Source organism: Amblyraja radiata, chromosome 2 (assembly GCF_010909765.2).
Source record: "Amblyraja radiata isolate CabotCenter1 chromosome 2, sAmbRad1.1.pri, whole genome shotgun sequence".
NCBI classification, from domain to species: Eukaryota; Metazoa; Chordata; class Chondrichthyes; order Rajiformes; family Rajidae; genus Amblyraja; species Amblyraja radiata.
The window spans coordinates 71,099,142-71,123,653 of NC_045957.1; the positions used below are offsets into that span (position 1 = coordinate 71,099,142).

General features: G+C 43.2%; 1 long non-coding RNA gene across 1 annotated transcript; it reads right to left on the reverse strand.

Annotated features, from left to right (window-relative positions):
- Positions 1–8,714: 8,714 nt before the first annotated feature.
- LOC116984404 lies at positions 8,715–15,194 on the reverse strand. The gene is made up of 3 exons (XR_004415008.1): positions 15,181–15,194; positions 13,283–13,285; positions 8,715–8,870 (listed from the first exon to the last, which is right to left on the reverse strand). It is a non-coding gene; the product is annotated as an uncharacterized LOC116984404 (long non-coding RNA).
- Positions 15,195–24,512: the final 9,318 nt, after the last annotated feature.

The following is a 24,512-nucleotide window of genomic DNA, read 5'->3' on the forward strand; positions in this document are numbered from 1 at the left end:
ACTGCTGGCAACTTGACAGTCACTGGCAGTCACCTGAAAAATCACATAAGTGGGGCAGGCCCATTAGGAAGAAGTTTTAAGATGCATCACAGGAATATTATCAGACAAAAGTTGACTCCAGGAGTTATTGGTGCAAGTAACCAAACGCCAGTACTAAAAGATAAGTTTTAATGTGTGTCTTTCCATGGAAAAGAAAGGGAGAAATGAAGTGAGGTTTAAGGAGTTAATTTTTGAATCTTGGTAGCTAATGTATGGCTGCCAATGGTGCAGTGATTACATTCTAGTAATTAGAATTGGAGGAGAATGAGGGATTATCTATTTCCTCTGCTCCTTAAAAAGAGAAACCATAGTCCAAGGAAGTTTAATGAGCTAGAGGAAGTTTCAATTCCCTCCTGTAAAGCTTTAATTAAACTGAACGTTTCCCCAATTATGACATTGCGGGATGTAACAGTGTAAACAAGATAAATTAATAGTACCTGTTCATGTTTGAACTATTTCCAGATCTAAATGTAATATAGCAGTTTTTAAAAAGTTCAATTAATTGTTGCTTCTGTAATGTTCACTGATATATTCATGGTATGGTTATTAGTAGTTTGGGCAGCTATGATGAGAACATGAAAGATAGTGCTGAAATGCAAATTTTTTCTTTATTTGAAGAGTAATCACTGAAGTAATATAGGAAATGAAATATTCAACTTTTGCATAAAATACAATGTGATCATGAGCAGATAATCTATTTTAATGATTTTGAATGAGGGGAAAATATTGGCTCGGATGTCAGGGAGAATTTCCTTTTTTTTGCTATTGTACTATGGGACCTTTTGTGCCAAGTTGAGGGAATCGACGGGGCCTTGGTTTAAAGTCTCATCGAAAGATTGGCACCTGCATCTAACAATTAATGTTGTGCATAGGTATGTTCTGGAGCTCGTTCGGCTCTGTCGGAAGGCTGGACGGGTACGGAGGAGATTGGACGGGAACGGAGGCGGCGGAGTCCTTGAGCTGGGACCTGCATGGAACGGAGCCCGTGGCTGGAGCCTGCATGAAGCAGCCTGAGACGATGGAGCCCGGAGGTTGCGCCACTGTGAACAAAGGTGGTCCCGGCGAGAGTGGACCATCGTGATGGGGGGGGGGAGGAAATAAAGGAGGACCTGGAGCGAGGGGGAACTGCTGTGAGGGTGGGGATGGGGGGAGAGAACAAAGGAGAACCCGATGTGGGGGGTGGTGGGGGGTTGGGTTGAGAACAAAGGAAGACCTGGTGCGGGATACTCTGTAACCTTGTCAGTGCCCTATACGTGGTGACAACTTGCATACCTTGCATGTTACTGTGACTTGTCACTTGTGACAATAAAGTGTTCAATTCAATTCAACCTTTGGATAAGTTCCACTCAAATATTTTCCCTGCAGAACCATAATGATTTGATATTTCCTGCATGATACGTCTCCACATTGGGTTGTCTGGACCAGGTATTTTTCAAGAGTCATAGAAACAAGGAAGTGCAGATGCTGGTTAATATACAAAATTACACAAACTGCTGGGCTAACTCAGCAGTCAGGTGGCACCTCTGGAGAACATGGATGGGTGACGTTTCATACTCAATGTGAAGAAGGGTCGTGACCCAAATGTCATCTATGTATGTTCTCCAGAGATGCTGCCTGACCTGGTGAGTTACACCAGCACATTGTGGCCTTTGTGATTTTTCAAGATTCAGTGGCCAAGTTGCATTTTATGAAAGAAACTTTGAAACATACTTTGAGTTTTTCCTCTGGTAATTCCTTCCCTTGGCAATGCTTGAAATATTGTGTCTCTTTCAAGAATTAGAAGAGAACCGTACTTATAATAAATGCTCTGTAACATCCACTAAAAAACATTAGGCATTCTTTCAGGTATAGACACATAAATCACATTTAAAAGTCTAAAATTAGAAATAATTTACATTTTAATCACACCTTCTGTTAAAAATTCTCAACTGATTTGTCTTCAGTGACTTGGTGAAGTATATCAAGAAGACAAAGTGCATGTAAAACATTTGTGCTAATTTTAGAAGACATTTAAAGAAATATCAAAGCGGCAGATATTTAAGGAGATACTTCAGAATTTTCAGCAATGATAGATTTAATTGAGAAAGAAAGACACGGCAAGAAGGATGATCTATGCCTGGCTAAATAAAGAAACTGAGGATGGTATCAATTTGATAGAAATGACACATAATACCACAAGGAACTGTGATATGCCAGAATATGTTTTGAGAGTAACATTTAAGAAGCAATTAGACAGGTACATGGATAGGATAGGTTTAGAGGGATAAACACAGGCAAGTGCGACAAATGTAGATGGAACAGGTTAGTTGGTGTGGGCAAGTGGGCCGAAGGGCCTGATTCCACGCTCTTTGACTCTATGACTGGACAGCAAGGTCCAGCCATCTTATACGTCAAGCTTAAAACCAATGAAGTTGTGGTCATTATCCCAAAATTGCACTTCCATTATAACACCAGTCACCTGGCCAGGTTTTTTTCTCCAACACGAAGTCCAGATTGTCTGTTCTTGTGTTGGACGATCCACACATTATATTAGAGCAACAGAAGCCCAGCAAAAACCATAGGAGTGCACTTAGCTGAACCAGCTACCCATCATCTCTTCTGCTCTGTGCAAGCCTGTCGCTCACACATTGATTTAATCAGCCACCTCAGAACCTGTAGAACACACGTGGAAACAAGTCAACCTCAATCCGCAGAAGGAGAGTAATGTGAAGGCCTTGATTATTGATCCAGACAGGTGACTTTAAAGGCCACCAAGGCTGCAAAGTCAGTAAAGTCTTTTACTGAAATATGTCTGTAATGTAAAAATTATTATCTGTGCTGGTGACCATAAGCCTTACCATTCTGACATAGAAACCATCTAGTTCATGTTAGAGACGGAAGTTTCCTGTCATTAATAGCCATCATGTGATTGCAGAGGCAGACTAATATCATTGACTCTTTACTATCATCTGAAATGGCTTCTTGAGCCACTATATTTAAGCTCAAGTTGAGGATAAAGAATCAAAAGGGTTTTAAGTATTGATATGGTGATAACTTACTTTGGTTGAGGTTAACTTTTTTTTAGAGAGACAGCACGGAAACAGCCCCTTTGTGTGACCGAGTCCGCACCGACCAGTGATCCCTGCACATCAACACTATCTACACACAATAGGGACAATTTACATTTATACCAAGCTAATTAACCTACAAACCTGTGCATCTTTGTAGTGTGGCAGGAAATCGAAGATCTCGGAGAAAACCCATAGGGAGAACGTACAAACTCCGTACAGACAGCACCCGTGGTCAGGATCGAACCCGGGTCTCTGGTGCTGTAAGGCAGCAACTCTGTAAGGCAGCAACTCTACCTCTGCACCACTGTGCCACCCTTTCTTAACATTGTTCAAATAACCTCTTCCATCTGTATTTATTTTTGTAAACTCTATTCTGCATCATGCTGATTCATTACAAATACAATTTTACAAATGTGGAGAGTGACAAACAAAAAAAGAATTGTAAACAAATTGTTAGATTTTATTCATGCTTGTCTGGGTATGCAAAGGCAATCATCTATATCATTAGAACAGTGCAACTTGTACTGGAGCCACAAGAAACTGACACTGAAATCTTGAGCATAACACAAAGTGCTGAGGAACTCAACAGGCCAGGCAGGTGGATACGGGTGATGGGAGAGTTTGAATGGCAGTTGAGTCGAGTCAAATATAAAGCTGAAGTGAGGGATAGAGGTGGAAGAGGATGGGAGTGAGGGGGAATGAAAGACGGGAATTGGCAATGAGTGTACAAAGGAGCAGGATAATTGGATGTGTGGGAGAAATGTGTGGGTGGGGGGGCATGGGAAAGAGAAGGGGTTTATTATTTGAAATTGGAGAATTCAGTGTTCATACCATTGGGTTGCATATAAATATGAGGTGCTGTTCCTCCAGTTTGCATGTTGCCTTGCTCTGACAATGGAATAGGCAAAGGACAGAAAGACCGGTATAGGAATGGGAATAGGAATTAGAATGTGAGCAACCGGGAGTTCTAGCAGACCTTGGCGGACGAGACGTATTTAGCAAAATGGTTACTGAGGCCATGTGCAAACTGAACGAACAGCACCTCATATTCCACTTGGGTAGCTTACATCCCAACGGTATGCCATTGAATTTTCTAATTTCATCTTCTACCACCCCCCCCCTTTCCTGTGCTCCTCCCACCACCACCTCTAATCACCTTGCTCCCACCCTCACTTTCTTATCTCCCATCCCCGAGTCCCCCATTTCCCTTTTAATCCCCTCTTTCCGTTCTCCCCCATCCCCTTTTCACCTGTGCGGCACGGTGGCTTTACAGCACCAGAGACGCGGGTCCCGGGTTCGATCCTGACTATGAGTGCTGTATGTATGGAGTTTGTACATTCTTCCCTTTTCTCCGAGATATTCGGTTTCCTCCCACACTCCAAAGGCATACAGGGTTGTAGGTTAATTAGCTTGGTATAAATATATAAATGTAAAATTGTCCCTAGTGTTAATGTGCGGGGATCGATGGCCGGTGTGGACTCGGTGGGCAGAAGGGCCTGTTTCCGCGCTGCATCTCTCTACTAAACTAAACCCATATCCCTTTCTCTGGCTGTATATTTAATTCTTCCACTCCTGACACCCTTTTGTCTCCTTTCCACCTCTAGCTTTATCTACTGTCACCTACTATGCTCATCTGCAGGTCACATCCCCTCTCAACCATTTGCATCCATCACTTGCCAGGCTTTGTTCTGCCCTTGACCCTCTTTTCCATCTTTCTCCCCTCTACAATAAGTTTGAAGAAGGGTCCCGACCCGAAAGGCCACCTGCACAATCCCACCAGAGATACTGCTGGACCCACTGAGTGCCTGCAGCACTTTGTATTTCTTTCAACTGGTATTGAGGGCAATTCAAGTGGGGGGAGAGAAAAGAAATGTGGTGGTTAGAGGGGATATCATTAATGGGATATTCAACATTGTTCTGTAATAAAGACAAACAATCCCAAAGGTTGTGTTGCTTTCCCGGTGCCTGGGTTAGATGGACCCAGTTGCATGGTCCAAGGCACTAACAACATAAGCTGCACTCAGAAGGAGGTTCTTTGGAAGGATTAAGAGCGGTTTAGGGCTAAACTGAAAAGCAGAATCACAAGGGTGATAATATCTGGATTATCATGCAGAAATTGGCAAAGAGTAAATAAGATTAGGAAGATAAGCAAGTGTTTTAAAGTTTGCTGATTCATGAGGCACTGGCATCAGTACCGGGATGGATTGAGCTGTTCAATTGGGAGGGACTTAAGGTGAATCGTGCTGGGAGCAATGTCCTGGCGAATCATGTCAGTAGACTATGGCAGGGCTTTGCGCAAATTAGAAGGGGAAGAGGGAGGTCTCCAGTGATGGTATGTTCAATAAATCAAAAATAAATGAGAGAGCAGTGCATAGAAAAGCAAAGGAGAGAATGACGGCTGCTAATCTCAGCGTTCTCTCCCAGATCATCCCCAGCAACGATGCCCCATTTGTACTTCATTTTTGGCTCCAGTAGGTGGCCACTTTGCTCACAAACTTGTGACCCAAAAGTTTAATCTGCAGACTGTCATGGCAAGTGATTACCACATGGACAGAGAAAACAATTCAAAAATGTTCTGAAAGCCTCATTGATAAGGTGCCTCACCTATTTTTGGGAATCCCTAGGCAGCTGAAAATTTTGAAGGAACATTCATATGGTTCTAACAACCTGAAATGTATTTGTCCGGAAGTGACGGCGCTGTTGAACAGCTGCGGCTCGCCTGCAGTCCGTCTGTTTTTACTTTTTTGTTGTTTTTGTTGTTGTCTTGTTTTAGTTACATTTTAGTTTATTAGGTTGTGTTATGTGTGGGGGGGGGTGAAACATGCAACTTTTTCTTGTCGTATCCCCCTTCTCTGCCTCTGTCTGCGCTGAGGCCTAATGGCGGAGCTGGCGGTCTCCAACTGCGACCGACCTCGAGGCTCCGGAGTCAGAGTCAGCCAGGACTAGGCTGGCCGACTTCGGGGCTGAGGCGGTGGCGGCCCGACTCGGAGTTGAGGCTGCTGGACTCGGAGCTGAGGTGGCAGCGGCCCGCCTAGCTGAGGCGGCGTTCCAGCTTTCGGCAGCGGCCCGACTCGGAGCTGAGGCTGCGGGACTTGGAGCTGAGGCGGCGGCGGCCCGCCTAGCTGAGGCGGCGTTCCAGCTTTCGGCAGCGGCCCGACTCGGAGCTGAGGCTGCGGGACTCGGAGCTGAGGTGGTGGAGCCCGACTAGCTGAGGCGGCGTTCCAGCTTTCGGCAGCGGCCCAACTCGGAGCTGAGGCGGTGGAGCCCGACTCGCTGAGGTGGTGTTCCGGCTTTCGGCAGCGGCCCGAATCGGAGCTGAGGTGGCGGCGGCATCACTTCGGAGGTCCGCTGGACCGGAGAGCGGCATCTTTGGCCTGGATCTGACTCAGCGCAGAGGGACAACAAGGAGGGAAGAGACAGAGACTAAGACTTTTGCCTCCATCACAGTGAGGAGGTGCTTGGTGAACTCACTGTGGTGGATGTTAATTTGTGTTTATGGTATGTTTTGTTATTTATTATTATATGTATGACTGCAGGCAACGAAATTTCGTTCAGACCGAAAGGTCTGAATGACAATAAAGGAATCTAATCTAATCTAATTTGCTAGAAGCACATGAATGCTCAATATAAATGCTGGAAAAAACACATGATCTTCCCAGCTCCTGATCCACCTGCTCCATCAAGCATCCACAGCCTCATTTCTGGCAGAGACCGTGGTTCCCTCTTTGGCCTCATCAGTCTTCTCTGAATCTTTGGAGCAAAAGGTGGAATAAATCATCCTTGATCCCTTTGTTTTGTGCTCTATACAGGAAAATCATTCATGCATGGTTAAAAATATACCTGAATGTGCACAGCAGGTAGCGAAAAAAGAGAAAGGAATCAGAGTACAAAATGTATTTGATCAGCTACAGAGAAAGTGTAGATAAATTATGTTAAAGGGGTGCAATGAAGTAGATTGGACGATTGGAAATACATTCATTTTCTTAATAGAGATTCAAACAAGAGTCTGATAACTGCAAGGAAAAAGCTGAATCTGGTGGTACTTACTTTCAAGCATTTATACCTCCTGCGGAGTGGGAATGATCCGAATGAGTGATTCCTGAATACGTTTACTAATTTTCCGAGGTAGCATGGTATAGATGTTGATGGGGTGAGGAGGAGGCTGGTTTGCATGATATACTGGGCTATGTCCACAATTCCCTGCACTTTATTGCAGTTTTGCACAACACAGTTGCCAAACCAAGCTGCATGCATCCTGATAGGATGTTTTTTGTGGTGTATCTGTTTTTGTGGTGTATTATGTAAGAATCATTTGAGACCATCCAAATTTTCATAGTTTTCTGAGGAAGTAGAAACATTAGTGCATACTTGTGACCGGAACAAATTGTTAATGATATTTGCGTCTAGAAACCTGTAGCCCTTGACCATTTCCATTTCAGCATTATTGAAGTAAACTCCAGTAAGTACACCACACTGCTTTCTGAAGTACTCTTGACTATAAGTTCCTTCGTATTGACGGAGAGGTTGATGACTTGGCACCATGTTACTAAGCTCGCTCTATCTCCTTCCTGTACTGTTTTCTTACTAACATGGCCCATGTGAATCTTGGGATAATGTCTGATATTTTACATATATAAATGCAAGTTGTCGCTGTTATCAAAAATATAATTGGGCGAGCATCCTATTACATTCAAAGAGATGACAGCATTAACAGAGATTGCCAAGATCTCTACTTTTTTAACATGTGATCAAATCTTTAGTGTATTTTAGTTTTCTTCGGAACCTAAATGAACGTTCAAAACTGTCATATAACTTTTTATCTTGGAATATTTGCATATTCATTTGATGCCCCTGGGTCTCAAATGATGAGTTATTGAGAATTTATTCCATGTAGACTATCGTGGAAAACCATTCTTAAGTGATTCAATTGACCGAGTGATCTTGTTGTGTAAATTTTTTCCAACTGGTGCGCTATGTTGTGAGTGGTTTAATCAGCATAACAACGGGAGTATTGTGCCTTGATTGAGCCATTTCACAAGGAACAAAACCTCTTGATTCTAGTGAAAGCACTTTTTCAATCAGATCAGCTTTGATAATATTTTTCAATAATTTGTCCATTATTTAGCAGAAAATTAGGACACTTTCAAAGTTATGTACTGAAAATAATCTTTAATACAGTTTAATACAAAGATTATCAAAATTAAAATCACATCACCATATATGTTACATAATAAGATTACAATATCTACGATTTTAATAACGGTCTCTATATCTCCTCCCTCTCCACCAACCAGGGAGCCAACCAGGTCAGGCAAAGGTTCAAATGCACCTCCTTTAATTTTATCTCCTGCATTCAGTGCTCTCTACATCAGCTTGACCAATCAACTATTAGTGACTATTTTATGGAACACCTGTACTCTGTCCGCAGTGGCCATCCTGACTTCCTGGTTGCACGCCATTTCCAATCCACTTCCCATTCCCATACTGACCTGTCTGTCTTCAGTCTTCATTGCTAGGGTGAGGCCAAATACAAACTAGAGGAACAAAACCTCACATTCTGCCTGGGTGGTCTACAATCCAATTATATGAACATTACATTTTCCAAGTTCAGGTTTATTAGTTTAGTTTATAGTCACATGTATTGAGGCACAGTGCAAAGCTCTTTATTGGGTGACATCCAGCCAGCGGAAACACTGTACATAATTACAATCAAGCCATCCACAGTGTATAAATACAGGATAAAGGGAATAACGTTTGGCGCAAGATAAAGTCCAGTAAATTCTGATTACGGTTAATCTGAGGGTCTCTAATGAGGTAGATGGTAGGCCAGGATTGTTCTCTAGTTGGTGATAGTATGGTTCAGTTGCCTGATAACAGCTGGGAAGAAAATGTCCCTGAATCTGGAGATTTTCAGATTTCTGTAACTCTTGCCTGATGGAAGAGGGGAGCAGATGGAGTGATTGGGACAAGACTTGTCCTTGCTGGTGGCCTTGTTGAAGCAGCATGAAGTGTAGATGGAAGAGAGGTTGGTTTGCGTTCTCTGCAATTTCTTGCGGTCTTGGATGGAGCATTTCCCAAACGAAGCTGTGATGAACCCCGATAAAATGCTGCCTGCGGCATATCTATAGAGGTTGGGGAGAGTTATTGGGGACATGTCGTACTTCCAAAGCCTTCTAGGGAAGTGGAGGCATAGGTGTGCATTCTTGGCTATTGCTTCGAAATGGTTGGTTCAGGATAAGTTGCCTGTGTGTTCTTTTCTCTCTCTTTCTGAACCACCGAGGTTCCCCTTCTCCGTTTTTCCAAACCCCACCCCAGCCCCCTTTACCCAGTTTTGTTTACCTCCCAATCTGGTTCCATCACCACATCATCACTCCCTTATCTGCATCCACTTCACCTTCCTAACAGCCTTTGCGAGGATGTTGCCAGGACTAGAGGATCTGAGCTATAGGCAGAGGTTGAGTAGGCTGGGGCCAGGCACGTGCCGTGAGTGATTACTCAGGGTAGGCAGTCAGTCAGCTTTTAAAAAAAAACTTAAACCGCGCATGCGCAGATTGTTCTCTCCGTAAAAATAAAAAATACAAATAAAAACAGTAACAATTCAATTTGCCCAAGGCTTCCTATTCTCCTTTATTCTGAATTACTGAATGGGTGGGGATGAAGGGTGATGGCAGGTGGAGAGATGGTGGGGAAAAACAGGAGCACAGGGAAAAGTTGAATCAGTTGTCATCTTATTGAATGACAACACTTGTTCAAGGGACCAATTGGGGGGAGGGTTCCTTTCACAGCGTATGGGGAGTCTGATCAGGGGTAAAGTTGCGGGGAGGGCAGGAGTGTTGAGAAGGAGGGGGTCGGGGATAATGTCAGTAACTCACTCACGCACCGCTGCTGCGGCGCTTCCAGGCGTGGAGCCACCACATTGTAGCCGGGGATAGAAGCAACTCAGGGAGCTGCGAGCTGCCGCCAGGACGCGACAGCAAAACTGGCCGCCACTTCAGCGCCTTCTGCCGGCCCGCTCACCTCTGGCAGTGCTCTCTCACCCGCCACTCGCCGACTTCATATCAGCCACTTCCCGCAAACCTTTAAATTCCCACAGCCGAGTAACCTCAATCGCGCTGTCGGAATTTAAGGATTTGCGGGAAGTGGCTGACATGAGTGAGGCCGAAGAGCGGCAGGAGAGAGGTTTTTAGATGGAGAGCTGCCAGAGGTGAGCGGGGGCCGGCAGAAGGCGCTGAGGTGGCGGCCGGTTCCGCTGACCGGCCCAGCGGCCACCCAAGCTGCTTCTTCCCCCCCAGCCTCAATGCGGTGGCATTACACGCCTCCGTGCAAGGAGCGTCGCAAGTGGCATGATCCCGACCCCCTCCTTCACAACGCTCCTGCCCTCCCCGCAACTCTACCCCGGGCCAGACTCCCCAAACGCTGTGAAAGGAGCTCTCCCCCCACCCCCACACCCCGGGAAATATCGTATTTAAAAACATAAAGCACCAAGAAATGTACTTACCACATTATCGGTACACGAACTCCATTCTTCTCGCTTTGTTTCCTAAGATACACTTAAAATAATGACAATCAATATTTGAAAGCCCCGCCAAGAAACTCGCGCTGCGCATGCACACTAGGCTGCTGCGCATGCGCAGTACAGCAACGGCAGAATTTCAGCTGCCTTCAGCCCCGCTTAAAATTGACGGCTTGAAGCATCGCTGACGGCACGTGGGCTGCACGGACCTTCAAGGGTTACAAGTGCTGCGGATGAAAGGCACGGAGAATTATGCCTACCTAAGAGATCGATCTCTTAGATAGGCATAATTCTCCCATGCCTTTACTATTTATATTTAGTAATTACCATGTTATAATTTTAGTCAGGGTAGGCAGTGCCTACCTTGCCTACCCTGACGGCACGTGCCTGGCTGGGACATTATTTCCTGGAGCGCAGGGGGACGAGGGGTGTTCTTATAGAGGTGTATAAAACCATGAGAGGAATAGATCGGGTAGATGCACAGAGTTTCTTGCCCAGAGTAGGTGAATCGAGGACTAGAGGTTTAAGGTGAAGGGGTAAAAATTTAATTGGCATCTGAGGGGTATTTTTTTCACACGAAGGGTGATGGGTGTATGGAACAAGCTGCCTGAGGTGGTAGTTGAGGCTGGGACTATCCCAGCGTTTAAGAAACAGCTAGACATGTACATGGATAGGACAGGTTTGGAGGGATATGGACCAAATGCAGGCAGGTGCGACTAGTGTAACAGGGACATGTTGGCCAGTGTGGACAAGTTGGGCCAAAGGGCCTGTTTCCACACTGTATCATTCTATGACTCTACCCTCATCCTCCACCTGCCCCCCACCAAATGGCTCCTTGTCTCTGCCTGATCCATCTTGTTGTGGCCATCTGTCTACAATCTACCCTTTTCTGCTCTTCCACTGTTACAAATTGAGCATTTCCATCATGTGTACCCCGGCCATTCACACTAACATCTAACCCTCCCCTTCTAATGCAATTTCAGGAGCCACAGGGCTTGTTCTTTTGCCTCCTTTTCAACTGTTGAAGGCTTCAAACAATCTTTACGTATGAAGTAATAAGTTAGTTATACTTCTGTCACTTGAGAGTATCTTCCACCTTGCTCTCATTCTAATCTCCATTGCACAGGGAAGATGAAACATAGATGAGGTGATCAATTTGTGAAACACTTCCGTCCTGTCCCAAGACACAATCCAGTGATTCAGATCATTCAACAATAATTCTCCATGTCACTCCATTCTCACCTCTCCGTTACACGTTTTAGATCCAACTCCATGCGCATTTTGTTCCCTCAGATCTCATATCTACCTTCCAAGCAGTTTTGCTGTATTTGGATGACAGTTATAGGGCAGCTTATAACTGGAGAAATGCACAAGATTTTCATGGAATATTCTTTCAAAGGCAAACTGATTTTTTTTTAAATTCAATGAATAATCTATTTCTTTTTTTAGTCTTTTAGTTGAAGTATAACATTGTTACTTTGTAATGTTTTTTTAAATGCTATCACCTCTTCCAGATTTGAATGTTCTAAAATAGAGTTGTAGAATTACCACAAAGAGCTTGAAATACATACATTACTCATTAATAAGTATATTTGTCAGGTGAAATCCCCAACAGAAAAAGAATGAAAGATTTTAACATTCATATGGAAATTGATGGATGGTCTATTTATAGACATTGAAGGCTTTTGTCTGTAAATTCCTGAGTGAATCATACACAGTTAAAATCATTATTATCTGGAACCTTGAGTAGAACTGTAACAATAATGCATTTCATGTTGGCAATTCTGCACGGGACCCCTCAGTGGTAAAGAACTACAGAATGGATGAGGTTGTTTGTTGTATGACGTTCCTTAACATGTCCTCAGGACATCTTAAGAACGTTTCACAGCAAATAATTGAATATTGAATCTGGGCCTCTGTCATTGTTAGTTTGTAAATGGGATTGGCAGCAGAGGCATACACATCACAATTCAACAAAGAATTAAGGGCGCAGAGAAAGATACTTGCCTTAGGGTTGGTTTAGTTTTGATACACTTTATTGACTTCCTGATTTATGAAATCTATGAAATTCAGAACCTCCAAAGAAATAGCACTAACTCTGCACTGAAGTGTAACTCCTGAACATCTGCCCCAATCTTCAAGCAGGAGGAGACTTGAACTAACACGGAGAACGTGCTGAATAAAGTCAAACAAACAAATTTAATGCATGAACGTCAAATGTTTTGGACACCCATGTCAATAAGAATATTGAATATTGTGATGCTATATTGGGCATTGAAAGCTTTAGTGTAAAGAAATGGGTGGCACAGTGGCGGATTGGTAGAGTTGCTGCCTTATAGCGTCGGAGATCCGGGTTTGATCCTGACCACGTGTGCTGTCTGTATGGAGTTTATACGTTCTCCCCATGACCTGTGTGGGTTTTCTCCAGAAGCTGAATTCACAGGAATTGTGAAGTGATAGGAAGGAATGGGAGAGGGAAGAAATAGGTGCAAGTCCAGGTGGGGTATGGGGAAGGGGGGGGGGGGGGGGGGGGGGGGGTACAGAAAGTGGAGGGAGCTAGGAGGAGAAGTGGGAGGGGAGTTTGTTAGAAACCTAAAATTAGAGAATTCAATGTTCAGTCTGAAGAAGGGTTCCAATCCGAAACATCACCTATTTCTTTTCTCCAGAGTTATTGCCTGACCCACTGAGTTACCCCTGCATTTTCTGCCTAATGTCAATGTTCTTACGATTGGGTTGTAAGTTACTCAAGTGTAATGTAAGGTGCTGTTCCTCCAGTTTGCATGTAGTCTCACTCTGGAATTGGAGAAGACCCAGGACATTAAACACATTTCCTCCACTGGGGTCCCACTCTTCTCTAGTGAGGACAACACATCTGCACTGCTCACAGTTCTGGTAGAAACAGCAGCAACCTCTTTCAATGAAAATAGTGACATTTCTCACCGAAATGTAGCGAGTGGGAGATCGAAATCTATGCTGATGGTCAGTCTCCCTCTGTAACAACATTGCATGCACCAGGCTGTGACCAAGCAAAGCATGCCTGGAATCCCATCTCGGTAATTTTTCCCCCTTCTTGAACTAGCTGTAGTTCTCTGGATAACACTTGGTCCATGTTCTATAAGGATCCACAAGCTGTTGTAATACAAAATGTAACTGGATGACAGGCCAATAATAGATCATGTTACAGCTGACATTACAGCAAAGAGTCTTTAAAAAGCAAACGCAAAATTTAGAACAGAAACTGCTAGAAATTCTTCCAATAAAATCATGGGAATTTCTCTGGAAAAGCAGTGAGTTGATCAATAGACTGGAGCGTCTTATTGTTATATGTCCTGAAATGGAGCAATGAGATTCCTAATCCATCGACACCTCAACCTGCGACCACTGAAGGCGCCCCATCAATCGCTTCCCACAGCCGCCATTTGCTTCTTTGTGCTGAGGTCTGCATCACTTGCTTCCCCTAGTTGACCTCAACCTTTCGAGCGCTTCCAAAAGCAGGGGAAGTGTGCTCAGAGCCTGATCGTGACCGCCCGCACACGCACATGCACACGCACACGCACACGCACACGCACACGCACACTCTCTCTCCTGTGTGAATCTAAAGTCTATCTTGGAAATTGTGCGCTTATGTTTGTTGTTTAGCAAAGGAAGTAGTTTGGCGGTTTTGTAACTTATTTTATTCTGAAAATAGCTTCTTAGCTCACAGGTTCTTACAACACGTCTGGCCGCAATGGTGGTCAGCACTCAACTGCCGTGCGAAAGCAAAACCGAGCGAAAAACAGCAGCCCCTCCCGAGTCACGTGACCGCGGCTTCCGAACGCCGGGTTCGATACCTGCGTGCACCAGCAGGCGCTGCTACAGTAGAACAAAGTTATTTGAGTTATAAGAGTTATTTCTTCAAGACCGACATTGCACTATTCAACTGTGGCTCCAAAGTAACATCTACTGAAAGTAAAACAGGCTTTATGAAATCAATGTCTGCATTATTATCATTCAGATGGTCAGTGAACTGAATTTTAAGTAATGGGGATTATCATTGCCCTAACCCGAACTCTGCTGTGTGATGCTGGTGTTAAAAAGGGAACACATCTTCACTCTTGTCGATAACAAAGATAAAATGGGAGAGCAGTGTGCCTAGAAGAGAGAGCAGATGCCTAGTTTGACCTTACTTTATCTACTTATGATGATCCACTCTGCCTATTTGAACTGTCTATATTCCAGTATTGTACGAGCAGATTTTTTCTCCATTTAAACATTGGGGAAACTGGAGTTATGTTCAGTCCCATCACCACCCATGCCACTAATGCCATGCCACTTATTCCATCCTTCTCCCTTGCAATTGTTTGAGACTGAGCTAGGGCCTTCCTATTTGTGATCCCAAGATGTGTATCTCTGAGTATCAGTGCCATCATTGAGAATATTGATTTCCACCTGTCTGAGGTTGGGTAGCTGTGGCCCAGTCTCAACTCATCTGCTGCTGAAATCCCTTTAAAATTTAATTGGCTCCTTTTTTCCACCCTCCATGAACCTGAGATCATCCATGATTCCAAGATCAACAGCCTGGATTGCAATAGCATTAACATTAAAGAAAATCCCCAAATGGTTCACAGGAACGCTATCAAAGAAAATGTATAGATTTTATGCTTTCGTCTTCAATCTTCGAGGACTGAATTTAGAATCTGGAATGGTCTTCCACCTTGTGCTATTGGTTCCCTCTTCAACGGAGATGAACATTCATGTATGAGACTCTGCCCCTGTGCAGGTGTCTGATCAGCAACCCTGCATTCATGCTCCCTGGCAAATGATCAGGTGTAGGAGCCCAGGACAAAGTTCTCTCTACCTAATTCCAGGGCAACTTTCACGTCTGCTTCAAAAACTGGATGATTCTTAACCAAGGATGCAGGATCGAATCTTGGACTTTCTCAGTGTGCATGGTACATTGTGAAGTGGTTAAACATTACGTCAGGCATGCCTCAGAAAGTGCCATTCTTTTCCCTCTCTGAAGGCTGGGAGTTCAAGCATCCAGAAACTCGAGAACTACTATTTCAGAAACTAGAGAACTAATATTTCACTAATGGGCTGCTGTAATTCTGGAGAAGTACTGCAATGTTAGAAATGTTGCCTTTCAGTCATACTATTAAAATGTCCCATGGTATTTGAAAAGCAGGAGAGTTTTCCCCAGTGATCTGCCAATAGCTCAAACATCACCCCCCAAAAAAGATTATCTATTGGTTAAATAAAAGAAGATAGATAAAAATGCTGGAGAAACTCAGCAGGCAATGCAGCATCTATGGAGCGATGGAATAGGTGACGTTTTGGGTCGAGACCCTTCTTCAGACTGATGTGGGGGTGGTTACATGTTTCTGCTTTAGGAGCTTTCTGTGTTGACATATTCCACTGGGTTTTTTTGCATTATATTATTGACTAGGCTTGAAATTTTTTTTAGAATAATGCAAAGATACAGTTTAAGGCATATTCCATGGACCTGGATATAAAAGTTCCCCAGCCATTCCAGTGCTTTGCAATTGTATTTGTATTGTTTATCCCACATCATTAAATCAAATTATTTGATTATTTTAGGCAATACAGTGGTACAGCTAGTAAAACTGCTGTCTCACAGCTCCAGCAACCTAGGTTCAATCCTGATCTTTGCCATCTATGTGTAGTGACACAGACAGTTACATGGAGAATGTACAAACTCCGTATATGGACAGCACCCGTAGACAGAATCGAATCTGTGTCTCTGACGCTGTAAGGCAGCAATGCTATCACTGTGCCACCCCTAAATTGATGGGAATGTGGAGATAATAAGACAGATTAGGATCAGATTTGTGTTAGATCAAATAGGTGCTTGTTGGTCAGCAGAGAGAATGTATCAATGTATGGCCTGTTTCCATCCTGTATCTCTCGCTATGACTCTCGTGGTATGTAATAGCTTTCCGCGCTGCTGTGTTATCTTCATTACAATAGTGACCAACGTCAAAGCTAATTCATTGGCTGTAAATTGCTTTGGGAATTCCTTAATTGGCTGGAAACAGTATTATAGAATGAAAAACTAGCACCTCCATTCAGCAAAATCTTATGCATTCACATTTCATGCAACAGAATGTCTTGCTAGCATTTCATTCACGTGTCCTTAATAAATTTATTGAACTTGGTTACCTTTCTTGACAATTTATGCAGTCAGTCTGCTTACAGTTCTTTTGTCTTTACACAGTGACAAAAGAGGATATCTTCAAATCGAGTCACTTCAGCAACCCTTTATTCCTCCTCTACTTTAGACATATTTTCACATACAATGGTTAAGATGTTTCACTTCTGTGTTATAACCTTCGGCTAATTAATTTCTCTGGTGATTCTTGGATTCTTTCCTCTGGTTTCATTATGTATGAGCTTAATTCTGCTCATTGATAACCCAATGAAACATATCAGTATACCTCTTGTAAAGGATGGGACAAAAAACTGGAGGATACTGACATTTGAAGTCCAGTTACAATTATTGTGTCTCACGTTTATGGTATGTTAACATTGTATGTTATTCAGAGGCAGGAGGAATCGATTGTTGTTGTTCACCAATTCTGCACTGCACATTTCCATCTCCTGCCTAATATTCACAAACAGGACTGCCCTGGCTGGCCCATTTTTCTGCCCGTTCTTGCCCCACTGAACTCATCTCATATTGTTCTATTTTATCCCCTTCCCTTGTCCAATAACTACCCACCTTCATCCAGGACACATTACCAATTCCCTGGCACCCATGTCTCATCTTCACCATGAACGTCCAGTCCTCGCATCCTTCCACTTGGCATTAGGGCGGCATGGCGGCTCAGCGATAGAGTTGCTGCCTTACAGTTCCAGAGACCCGGGTGCGATCCTGACCACATGTGCTGTCTGTACAGAGTTAGTATGTTCTCCCAGTGACCTGCGTGGGTTTTCTCCGAGATCTTCAGTTTCCTCCCACATTCCAAAGACGTACAGGTTTGTAGATTAATTGGCTTGGTATAAATGTAAATTGTCCCTAGTGCATGTAGGATTGTGTTAATGTTGGTCGTGTGGACTCATAGAAACATAGAAACATAGAAAATCGGTGCAGGAGGAGGCTATTCGGCTCTTCTAGCCAGCACCGCCATTCATTGTGATCATGGCTGATCATCCCCTATCAATAACCCGTGCCTGCCTTCTCCCCATATCCCTTGACTCCACTAACCCCTAGAGCTCTATCTAACTCTCTCTTAAATCCATCCAGTGACTTGGCCTCCACTGCCCTCTGTGGCAGGGAATTCCATAAATTCACAACTCTCTGGGTGAAAAAGTTTTTTCTCACCTCAGTCTTAAATGACCTCCCCTTTATTCTAAGACTGTGGCCCATGGTTCTGGACTCGCCCAACATTGGAAACATTTTTCCTGCATCTAGCTTGTACAGTCCTTTTATAATTTTATATGTTTCTATAAGATCCTCCTCATCCTTCTAAACTCCAGTGAATACAAGCCTAGTCTTTTCAATCTTTCCTCATATGACAGTCCCGCCATCCCAGGGATCAATCTCGTGAACCTACGCTGCACTGCCTCAATCACAAGGATGTCCTTCCTCAAATTAGGAGACCAAAACTGTACACAATACTCTAGATGTGGTCTCACCAGAGCCCTAAACAACTCGGTAGGCCGAAGGGCCTATTTCCATGCTGTATTTATAAATTAAACAAAGCTAAATTAATCATGAATGCCTGGGGGTTCTCTGTTTTTTTTCTTGAATATAGATAGATTCAAATATTATCATGTACTAACAATCCTCCGCCTGGCAGAACCTGTCCTTACCCTGAACAACTTCTCTTTTTATTCCTCCCACTTTCTATAAATAAAAGGGATAGGCATGGATATCTGCATTGGCCCCAGATAGACCTACGACTATGTTGGTTGCTTTCTACACTGCATTTGCGCTGCCTCCTGCTACCCATGCAGAATTTGTCAATTTGACTTACTTTGCCACTACCGGCAGCCTTGTCCATAAATTCACTTGAACCATTTCAAACACCTCTCTGCCCTTTCTTAATCTCTCAGTCTTCACCTCAGGGACAAACTATCCACTGACATTTAATTTCCCACCACCATCCTTTGCATCCAGCATATTATTCTTTGACATTTCTATCAGCTACAACCAATTGAGCAGTCAAATGCAGATGCAGAAGAGCAGGACTTTTAAAATGCAACAGTTAACAAGGTTGGTTTCAGTTGAGCAACTGAAAGCAGTTAGCATCCTGGAGTGACTGCTCCTTGTTTGTGTATAAAAGGATGGCAGGCACTATTGGAGCAGGCACGTTGAGGTGAAGAGCTTTGTGTATATACGGTAATTGCTGAGGCTTTGCTTCAAGAGAAGATGGTGATGGTGGGATAAGGCACGGACTGTGCTTTTCTTTATTTGTAGATCTTCCTTTATCTAGTGCGGTAGATGTGATCATGAGGGCAGTGGTATGTGGGCTCCTCCAGTAGGACGTGGGAAGCTAGGAAGACTTCCAGAGCAGTACACTTATAAAAGATGTGTCCAGCTGCAGCTTCTGACAGACAGCGTTAGGGAACTGGAGCAGCTGCGTAATGTCAGGATTATCCAGGAGACGGAGGATGTCATAGATAGGAGTTACAGTGTGGTGGTTATGCCGAGGGTCCATGTAGAAAGTAAATGGGTAACCACCAGGAAAGGGAATAGGCAAAGGTTGCAGGAATCTCCAATAGCCATTCCTCTTGCCAACAGGTGAGCATACCCCTTTGGATACCGTTGGGGAACCTTAAGAAATGTCTTGTTGAATTACATATGGACAACGTTGACGGCTCTACCTTCATCAACCTTTATGGTTACTTCATAAAAATCAATCAGATTCATGAGACACAATATCCCATGCACAAAATCATGCTAACTATCCCTCATCAACCCTGTCTAACCAAATGCATATACTGTACCTTATCCCTCGGAATACTCTCCAGGTGCTACACCTGAGATAAGTGGTGGGGATAAAAGTAAAAGGGGAGTTGGTTTATTAACTATGGAGAAAACATCATGGCAGTAGTCTCAGATGGCATTACTATTGTTGCTTTGTTCATTGAGGCTATATGAATGGAGCTGAAAAATAAAAAGGGAGTGTAATATAGACCCCCAAATAGACCACAGGAATTAGAAGAAAACACATGCCGGAAGATTTCAGGCACCTGCAAGGCTTAAAGGTTTGTCTTTGTGAGGATTTTAACTTTCCCAATGTAGACTGGGACTGGGGCTTAAATGGGGTGAAAATTGTCAAATGGGTTCAGGAAAGTTTCCTTAGGCAATATGGAGAGGGCTACACAAGGGAGGGGGCAAAGCTTAATTTACTCTTAGGATATTGGGAATACTGAAGAGACTGGTGGGTTAGTTTTTTGGGACCAGTGACCACAGAACTATTAGCTTTAATGTATAGGGAGGAACTGCTGAAGCTGGTTTACACCGAAGATAGACACAAAGTGCTGGAGTAACTCAGCGGGACAGGCAGCAGCTCTGATTAGAAGGAATGGGTGATGTTTCGGGTCAAGACCCTTCAGACTGAAAGTCAGGGGAAAGTGAGAGACACAGAGATAAGGAAGTGTAAGATGTGACAACGAGATATCAAAGGGGATGAAGGGGATTAGGCAGACTGAGTGGAGGTGTGGACTCCTATATATCGGCAAGTACTGTATCTGCTGTTCCAGGTATGGACTACTATATATCGGCGAGACCAAGCGCAGGCTCGGTGATCGTTTCGCTGAACACCTTCGCTCGTCCCCCAAAACCTTCCTGATCTCCCGGTTGCTAAACATTTTTACTCCCCCTCCCATTCCCATACTGACCTTTCTGTCCTGGGCCTCCTCCATTGTCAGAGTGGGGCCCAGCGCAAATTGGAGGAACAGCACCTCATATTTAGCTTGGGTAGCTTACACCTCTAACTTCAAGTAACCCTTGCTTTCCTCCTCTCTCCATCCCTCCCCCCTTCCTGTTCTCCAACCAGTCTGACTTGTCTCCGATTACATTTTATCTCTGTCTGAAGAAGGGTTTCGGTCCGAAACGTCACCTATTTCCTTCGCTCCATCGATGCTGCTGCACCCGCTGAGTTTCTCCAGCATTTTTGTGTACCTTCGATTTTCCAGCATCTGCAGTTCCTTCTTGAACACATTTTATCTCTGTTTGCTTTGTTGTCACCTGCTCCTAGCTAACAATGATCAATTCTACATTTTCCTTGATCACATCCTCTTGGATGTCTCGTTCTCATATCTTCCACTTCCTTATCTCTGTGTCTCCCTCTCCCCTGACTTTGGCTGTAGAAGGGGCTCAACTCGAAACGTCACCTATTCCTTCTATCCAGATACGCTGCCTGTCCTGCTGAGTTACTCCAGCATATTGTGTCTATCTTCTATTACCTTTAAACTAGCTACAGATAAGGATAGGGAGGGCACACAAGTGAAAGTTCTGAATTGCGGCAAGGCCAATTTTAATGGTATCTAGACAGGAACTTGCTAAAGTTGATTGGGGTAGGTTGTTTGCAGGCCAAGGGACATCTGGAAAGTGGGATGCTTTTAAAAGTGTGATGGTGATAGTTCAAGGTATGCATGTTCTTGTTGAAGTGAAGGGCAATGCCGATGGGAATGATGAGAGAAATGGAGGCTCTGATCAGGAAAAAGGAGGCATGGTCCAAGTATAGGCAGCTGGGATCAATTATATCCCTGGAGGAGTTTAGGGGACTGATGAGCATTGTTAAGTTGAAATCAGAGGGCAAAAAGGGGCAGGTGATAGCTCTGGCATTTAAGATCAAGGAGAATACAAAGAGATTATATAAATACATTAGGAGAAAGAGGGTAACTGGAGAGAGAATAGGGCCCGTCAGAAACCAAAGAGGTCATCTATGTGGAGCAGCAGGAGATGGGTACAACATGAAGAGAAGCGGCCTCAACACTGACCCCCCTGTGGAACGCTACTAGTCACTGGCAGCTAACCAGAAATAACTACTTTTATTTCCACACTTTGCCTTTTGCCATTCAGCCAACCACTTAAATGGATATAATCAAGTAGCTATTACGAATGTGGTTGGGAATTAAATATTTTACGATACTTTTACTTGGGCAAAATGGAAAAAAAGAGAAATGAAGAAGAATGGGCCTATGTGATCTAGAGTTTAAAAAAAATAGATTTAAACTCATTAATACTTGCAAAGTTTTTAAAGTGCCTGATATTCAAGTTGCAGGAATTATGTTTTCCATGGTAGAGGTGTTTAGAACCAGGCATTATAGCTGCAGGGTAGATGTCTACAGTTTATGACTGCAGAGAGGATAAATGTATTCACCTAGAATCTTTGGAATTCTCTTACAGAGAACTCCTGAGTATGTTCATGACTGACGATAGATTTTTGGACATTGGGAGAATTAGAGGATATGAGTTTACATCAACAAACTGATGCTACGGTAAATATTAGCAATGATCTTATTGAAGGGGAGAGCAGGCACAAGGATCCCAATGGCTCATTTTTTTTGCGTGTACATTTTTGTAACACTGCTTTTGATTTGAAGGCAATAAACTCTGGCTCTCTTGGCGATATCCACATCCGCAGATTGAAAATGTAAGTGTCAATTTGATGTAAGACTGAAAGGGTTAATCTGAATGCTTGGCTGTGAGTTTTTTCCCCTGAATTATTAGGGTATTGATTTCACATGTTCACAATTTGATTTTTTTTTGTAATTAATATTTGTTACATGTTGACACATCCTAATTGAACTGGAAAAGAGAAAATCATCCCTCACTGCCAAACCCAAATGGTCAAATTAGGGCTAATGTTTTCTTGATTGACATCATAAATGTCCTCAAATTATGACTGTGCTGATAATGGACTAATAGTCAATGCTAATGTTGTGGACACCACTACATTTAATTTCTGAATGGTACACCATTGAACAACACGATTTGGACTCGAGTCATGAAAACAGGCTCTTGGCTCCATAATCTGAATTAACCATCATACTTTCATTTTGATTAATCTATACTTTTATTAAACCCTCCTTGCATTCCCATCATTTATTTCCCCCCACCCCTTCCCAAATAAACCATTTGCCAACATGCTAATGACAACTAACATTCCAACTTGACATCTTGGGGTATGTGGGTCACAAGGAGAACATACAAAACTTCACATAGACAGTACTGAAGGTCATGTTTGACAATGAGGCAGCAGTTCTACCAGCTGAGTCTGCCCCCCCATAACTGAAGAACAGTTCCCCCATTAGACCCACATCCTCGTTTTCTCCCATGCCCCAGGAATTTATTTTCTCATTATATTAGCTAGCTTTTAAAGACATTTTTGAAAAAATGTTTTAATTGCCCAGCATTCTTAATACTAGTCTTTCTTTGGATGCTAGACTTGATGTAAATCCTCAGCCATGAAGTAATGGCCAATGAAGCTCAAGAGGATTGTGCGGCTTCTGTTTCTATTTCCTTGGGCCCTATGCTCATAACAGCATACAAAGTTAATATTTTTGTTAATTTCTGGACACCTTAACAATCATCTAAAATGTGATTCATCATTCTCAACCCTTGAGCCGTTGGAAATGGTCTAACCTTATTTACTCTATACCAAAGCTTTCATAATAATAATAATACATTTTATTTATGGGCGCCTTTCAAGAGTCTCAAGGACACCTTACAAAAATTTAGCAGGTAGAGGAAAAACATGTAAGGGGAATGAAATAAATAGTAGAGACATGACTAGTACACAAAGTAAAGACAGAATACAATTCAAAACACAATATGAGGCAATTAATGCACAGATGAAAAGGGAGGGGGACGTGGGGCTAAGGATAGGCAGAGGTGAAGAGATGGGTCTTGAGGCGGGACTGGAAGATGGTGAGGGACACGGAATTGCGGATCAGTTGGGGGAGGGAGTTCCAGAGCCTGGGAGCTGCCCTGTAGAAGGCTCTGTCCCCAAAACTGCGGAGGTTGGACTTGTGGATGGAGAGGAGACCGGCTGATGTGGATCTGAGGGACCGTGAGGGTTGGTAGGGGGAGAGGAGGTCAGTGAGATATGGGGGGGGGGGGGGGCAGATGGTGGAGGGCTTTGTAGGTGAGGATCAGGATTTTGTAGGTGATCCGGTGGGAGATCGGAAGCCATTTCATGTGATAAGTACATTTCTTGGCCTTATCTGCTTTAAGGAGAACAAGTTAGCAGTATTCCTGTTTAATTAGAACCACGGCTTGGAACAAAGGGTCAAACATGGCAGGCAAGTAAATAATTTTAATAGATTAATTACCCCAAAAGATTCTTGGGATGGGGGGTTGCAGTGAAAAGTGAAAAATGTATGATTTATAGTGTTTCATAAATTTACAGCTTGGCTTATTTTAGCTTTTTCACATATTTCAATCAGATGATGCAACACTAAGTATTTTATGATAAACGTTTTAAGGCTTAAATTGAATACGTTTTATAGTCTTTCTGACTGAGGACTATGTCAAATGAGTGAGCATACTTCAAATTGTTCTGATTTCCCAGGTCATCCTTGCTTGATTTGAAAGTAATTTCATAATTTAGAAATGATCATTTCATAGCAAGTCACAATTGAAAATAGGTTGCAAAATTATATTGATCAAGTGATATGTGTCAAAAGAATTCTAGATATTTTGATACTGATCTCAACATTTAAACTTTAATTTACTTGCATGTTCAAATGAGAACAGCAAAATGTTATTTTAGCATAATTTATTTAATTTAATTTAAAGAAGCAGCATGGAAACAGGCTATTCGGCCCACTAAATCTATGCTGATTATCAATCACCTGTTCTCATTAGTCCCATGTTATCCCACTTTTGTATCCACTCTCTACACACTAGGGGCAATTTACTGAGGCCAGTTATTCTATAAACCCACACATCGTTG